The following is a 7,500-nucleotide window of genomic DNA, read 5'->3' as shown; positions in this document are numbered from 1 at the left end:
GGCATCCCGCGAGAGTTGGGATGCGGGACGAGCGTGTCGGCATACGCGGACGACGTCACCGTCATAGTGTCTAGCCAAAAGCACATCGAGCTTGTCGGCGAGACACTGAGAGACTACGAAGCGGTAACGGGAGTGAAAATCAACCGGGATAAGTCAGTGGGCTTGCGGCTCGGCACCTGGAGAAGCAACCCCATGCGCCAAGTAGCGCCTCCGTCGTGGGACGTTGGACTGACGGTCCGGTTGAGATGCTCGGGGTCTGGTTTGGTCCAGACCTCCAAACGGAGAAGAACTGGGACGAGATAACGAGAAGGGTGGCCACTCTAGCCCGGCAATGGGCCGAGAGGAAGCTTTCCCTGAAAGGTCGGGCGGAGGTGGCGAACACGTACATCGCGTCCGTCATCTACTACCGCCTGACCGTCGTTCCTTGTCCCGACCCTACCATCACCAAACTGGAGCGCATCCTCTTCCGCTTCTTGTGGAAAGGAAGCGTTCCGATGGTTAGGCGATCCGTTTGCTGCCAACACCCGTTAAAAGGAGGACTGGGCATGCCGTGGTTGATGATGCGCAGACACGCGCTGAGACTGCGACATCTCCGGCTCTACGTAGACAGCGGTGAACAGGTGTGGTCACCGTTTGTGCGGCGCGCTTTCCCGCAGCTCGTCTTCATGACCGAACTGCAGTCATGGATCAAGAAGAGGCCGAGGAAGGGCGAATGGCACCGCGAGTGTCGCGCTGCTCTTCGGCAACTCCAACAACCCGGGTCAACCTTGAGCGACTGCATCACAACTAGCGCATTCTATAGTGGATTAGTGGAGGGAAGGTACGACGACGATCTCGGGGCGAACCTGGGCGTCGACGAGGAATACCTGACCCGCCTGTTTAAGACGACCTTCGGGCCGGGACCTATGGACAACTTCCAGAGATCCCTGGCCTGGCAGTGCTATCGAGAAGCACTACCCGTTCGGGATAAGCTCTACAGGCATGGCTCGAGAAACACGGGGCCGACCTGTCCGAGATGCCGGCAGAGCGACGAAACCGTTCTGCACGCACTCGTACAGTGTCCCACCATTTCCGAGTTGTGGGCTTACGTCGAAAAACTGCTATCGCGTGTGGGACGAGTCGGTCTATCAGCCGAGTCTATCGTGAATATTGTCGCGCCTCCTTCCTTTAAACGGGAAGGAAGAGCTATTTTCATCGTACTTGTGGCTATGGCGAAAGAATGTGTATGGTGGACGCGTCTGAAAGGCCTAGAGACAAAGACTTTCCTCTCTGGGCAATCTCTCATCAACTTCTTCAAGTATCACCTGAAGAGGAAGTTGAGAGTAGAAAGGGAAGTCTTGTCTAGTGAATGCTTCAAAAAAAGATGGGTGAATGTAGCAAGGGTGGCACGTGTGAACGACGGAGCCATCTTGAGCATAACCCTATGAACAAGAAAGAAAAATAAAACAAAAAGGCAAAAGAGAGTCACTTACTGTTATAGTTTCTTCAATGAGAATATTGACCAAGGTTACCGTGGTCTTTTCCGTGGGCTTTTCCTTCCACGGCTAAACCTAAACTGTCCTCCCCTCTTTTTACACGAGAACATTACTGTGATACACGATCCCTATTGATCGGCCTTTCCTTTTCTTTTTTTTTCGATCCCTTTTGATCGAACTGCCCCTTTTTTCCCTTCCTACGATCCCTTTTGATCGACACCACCAATTTTTTTTTTTTTTTTTCCTTCCTTCCCCCTCCCAAAAAGAAAAGCTCTACATTGTATTTGTCCCATCTTCGTTGAGCCCTGTGTGGCTAATAAAAGAAATGTATCTATCTGTCTATCTATCTATCTATCTATCTATCTATCTATCTATCTATCTGTCTGTCTGTCTGTCTCTCTCTGTCTCTGTCTCTCTCTCTCTCTCTCTCTCTCTCTCTCTATCTATCTATCTATCTATCTCTCTATCTATCTATCTATGTCACCTCCGTGAGATCGTGCTTTCAGTTACCAGACCGGTCGGTGCGTTGTGCTTCTTAGAAAAAACTCTTCATTTCACGTTACTCCGCAACACTTTCGATATATGATACGTAACACACTTTCACTCGTCGTTTAACAACGAGTGAGTTCATGAAAAATATATCTTAGCGTTCGTCTTTACATTCTGGGTACAAATTCCACCGAGGTGGACATTGCTTTTAATCATTCTGGGGACGATAAAATAAGTACCACTCGAGTACTCGGCTCGATGCAACCGACTTACTCCCTAACCCGAAACTGCTGGTCTTGGGTTAACATTTCAAACCAATATTAACTCGGGCTAGCTAAATCCCATCTCACACAAAGAGCAGCGCGGTATTCTCTGCAGGGACCGTATAACCTTACACGCATGTTTCAGTTGGTTGGGTCTCATCAGTAGAATGTTATCTAAACTTCAGCTACGGAGTGGGAAGTATGTTCTAGCAGAGTGGAAAATGAATTAGGTATATTTTTATCCGGAGGTAATTTTCATAATTAAAAAAATGAAAAGAATAAAGAAAAAAGAGACCTTTAGGAAACAACCTAAGGGGCTTTGTGTCATTAAACTAGATAATTAATTCGAAAAATGTTTATAATGATTTTTTCTGCTTTGATGACATGTAATTAATTGGGAGACGGAAAGGCAAAAAAAAAACATGACGGTAACTGTTAGTGACACGCAAAAATATGGCGAGTTAATTACAAAACGTATAGATTAAATTTTCATGTATCGTCAACGGCTTACACAAATACATACATACATACATGCATATATACATACATACATACATGCATATATATATATATATATATATATATATATATATATATAAATACTCTCACACACATTGCAGCGAAGAGTTTTTATCGAACTCGCAGTACGTGTTACGTATTCTATCGGTGTCTTTTGTCGAACTGCAAACTAACAGAGACATAAAAAAAACCAACACCTACAGTCAAACGGTGGTAAGTGTCAAGAACATAAAAAGGAACACACACACACACACATATATATATATATATTCATATATGTATATATATATATATATATATATATATATATATATATATATATATATATATAGTATGCCCATCTGACCCTACTATACTGTGCAGTCGAGAAAATCAAAAGCAAACAATGCGTGTGCGCGAAATTAGAAGTATAAAAGGGCGACAATTTACCCATCTCACCCTGTATATGTATGCAGTGACCACAGCGACCATTGCCGTCACCACGTCCATAACCACCATGGACATCTCCACCCACCACCACTTTCACCAATACACCACCGCCACAACCACCACCACCACCACCACCACCACCAAAAAACAACTACAACAACAAGACCAACAATACAACGTCATTCATACCACTATGACAGCCAGCAACGCAATTGGCCTCACCATCAACATTCAATACAACCACCAACAACAAAAACATTACCACTGCAACCACCGCCACCACCACCACCACCACTAGCACAACCCCTCCTACGGCTACCACGACCACGACAGCCATCAACTACAGCGCCGTGAAAACCGCCACTCTCACCACCACCTCCATCATCGCAACCACGGCAAGCATAATAATGACCCATACCACCATTGTCACTGCGACCACGACGACAGCTACCGCCATCACAACCACAACCACCACCAACACTGCTACAGCTTCCGTCACCATCGCCACTATAGCCCTCCAACACCAGCACCACGACGACGACCACCACCACCATAATCACCACCACCACCACTACCATCACCACCACCACCTAAACCACCGCCACCACCACCGCCGCCGCCACCACCATAAACTACCCCCCACCCCCACCATTATTTCTACGTCTATTACATTCTCCTTAATATCACATGACTAGTTTAAAATGGCCTCCAAATCAATGCAACTGATTCTCCATTTTGGTGCTTTGTATAGACACCGCCGCTATTAAATAAACACGCTTATACTGTTGCGGTGTCGTCATAGCAACATCAACACTCTATCACACACGCGCGCGCACACGCACACACAGAGCCACACACACACACTCACACATACGCGGCCAGATATGCACAGAAGCGTACCCACCGCCACGCACATACGAGCACACACAACCATACACACACACACAACCATACACACACACACACACACACACAAGCACACACACACGGATACACACACACACGGATACACACACACACGCGCACACACGGTCGTACACACATACGGAAAAACACACATGCGCACACACTCATGGGGACACACGCGCGCACACGCAAGCACACACGCGCACCAACCGACACGCACATACGGACACATACACACACACACACGCACATATGCACACACACACATCCATACACACCCATGGACGCACACACAGGTATACATACGGACATACATACACACATGCACACACACACACACACGTACACACGTACACATACGCACGCATACACACACACAGAGGCACACACGAACATACGCACACACACATTCGTAATTGTCATACGCATACACAAACAGACGCCTGCTTACTGTTATACACACATAGTTAACACACACACACACACACAGAAAGTTACTTTCCTACTCTTATAATCAACACTTACTCTGGCATAGATACAAATATACACACATAAACACACTCTACCAGTTACAGACAACTTAAATAACAACGTACAGACACACACACGCACTGAAACAAACTTACACATTCAAAGATACAGCCAAACATACACACGCAAACACTAACTTACAGTCGTACACACGTATTTAACACAAAAGCACATCCAAACACACAAAATACGCATAAACTTACATTCATACGCACATAATATGTGCATACATATACAAAACCACACGCGCACAAACACAAACAAACTTACATTCATACGCACATAATACATATAACTATATAAATATGCATATACAAATTCAGGCACACGTTTACATTCATACACACATAGTACTTACAAACACACAAATACATACACAAGCACACACGCAAGTACACGCAGACACATATACTGACATTCATACAAACACATACACACTACAACACGCATAATGCTACACACACACACACACACACACAAGCAAACGCATACACAAGCTCACTGTTATAGACATATATTTAACATACGCACAAACATGGAAATACACACATACCATAAACATGCACACATGAAAAGTAGAGTTATACACAAGCTTTGACGCTAACGATCATTAGCATAGGTTAACAATCAAGCTAACACACGGATACACACGAGGGGTGCCAAAAAGTTTCTGGCTTTAAGGGTATCACGAAATGCTTGGTTGGAGGCCCAGCATTCCGAGTTCTTTTACAGGTCTTAGAAAAAACTGAAGGACCGCTACAATAAGTGTATGGATCTGAGAAGGGATTATGTTGAATAAAATCAAAACTCATCATCTCATCTCTCATCTATTTCGTGTGTTTGTGTGTGTATATATTTATATAAATAAACATACACAGACATATATATGTTTATGTATATATATATATATATATATATATATATATATATATATATATATATATATAGTTATATATAGTTATATATATGTGAGAACAAAGAGATTGCTTCGGCAAAAACAAAAACTTATGTAATGAACATCATTAGCTAAACTTAAGTTTTCTTTCCGGTAGCATCTCTTTGTTCATATTACCATTCTAGCATTGTATTCTAAAGCATACGTGTATTGAGTTTTACATTAGGTTACTAATCTCGCTGTGTCTAAGATATATATATATATATATATATATATATATATATGCACGAAACACAACTTGATTTATGTTGGTTGTACAACAGAACAATTAAACAAAAGGTTTAATGGGTACAGATTCGACGTCAAGCACAATAACAGTAGTTCGACAGAACTTGCTGAACATTTCGTTTCAAGCGTCTTCAATTTTGAAAAAGACTTGAAAGTGCATAGTCTCAGAAAATATTCTGAATTTACTTCACTTTCGCTTCTCAGAATGCATGAGGAGAAATATGTTTGTGGGTTATTAACATCACGCCCGGGACGGGTGAATGACATGACTGATTGAATTTTCTTCTTTTTCATTTCGTTTTTTGGTCGACAAAACAAAATGGTCGTTCCTGGTGTGATGAATGAACAGTGGGCAGTGTGGACTGTATGCTAGAAATCGACATTTCTATCAGGTAAAAAGCTTAATCGTTTTCGTGCTAAAATCATGAGCTATTCATCATTTCTAGAAACATGCAAACTATAGAAAGTTACGCCGGGCGGTCTTACGTCAAACACACCAAAGTGTGCAACACGACCTGACGATTCGTTACTTCAAAAGTTTAAATTGATTGATGAGAGCAATTCATTTAAGATAATGGAAGCTATTATTGAACGCTATCGTTCAAAATTAGTATTACTTGGTGCAGACATTAAGGAGAATTAGAGTGTTTTTGAAAAGGTATGTTCTAAATATCGTTTGAAATATTTTTGTAATTTTTTGATGAACTTTGAAGAAAAGGAAATTTCGGCACCGAAGACAGAAAAAGGAAAAGAAGCTGATAAAGCTGATTTCCCATTCCTCTGAGCCATTGGACAAGGGAACATTTTGGTTGAGAACATTTGCTTTGAAACATGAGGAGAAGTCGTTTTTACTTTCGGGACGAATGTTATGTGACAAATTTATTGACGCTGGGTTGAAAATCTTGCATTTCTGTGACTGTTATACTAAAAGCTATGGCTTTATGTCCAACGTAAAATGTACGTCTAGTTTTTCAAAGACTAGCGTTGAATTTTTGGACACATAGCTTAAGTATTCTGGAGGCAGAATAGAGACAGAACTATTTTTCAAGCCCACGTCATCTCACCTTCATCGCCGCTCCGATTATCCACATCATATAATTCGGTGAAATCCGAAATCTCAATTTTTGAGGATAAAACGTATTTGTACTGTTAGTAATAAAAAAAAAAAGCACAAAAAAACTAAACCATTAAGATGCCTGAAATGTTAAATTACTAAAATTCAAATACTGAAAGCTAAATCGATGCATCCCAAACAGGGAAGATGCGTATTGAAATACGCAGTTGCGCCTGAATTTTAGATATTTTCTCATTTTATCAGTTACTTTTCAGATTATAATATCGTTGAACATAAAATATCATTACCCTGTAACTACAAGAAATCGTTTGGGAGATGATTCCTTTTATGGGGGGATTGAAGAAATAACTGTTAAATGAAGTACAACTTATTCACTTTAATTTTAGGTAGAAAGCATAAAGCTGAACCACTGAAAATAAACTCAAATATATTTGGGAAACATTTTCATGAAACTCACAACAGAGTATTTTATATTTATCTTATATATATATATATATATATATATATATATATATACTTGGAAATAAACGGGTGTCTTTCAATTAAATAATAATATAAATAATATATATATATATATATATATATATATATATATATATACATATATATATTATTTATATTATATTATAT

This window comes from Octopus bimaculoides, chromosome 27 (genome assembly GCF_046866305.1).
Source record: "Octopus bimaculoides isolate indiv1 chromosome 27, ASM4686630v1, whole genome shotgun sequence".
Taxonomy (NCBI): Eukaryota; Metazoa; Mollusca; class Cephalopoda; order Octopoda; family Octopodidae; genus Octopus; species Octopus bimaculoides.
This window is presented reverse-complemented; position numbering follows the sequence as displayed.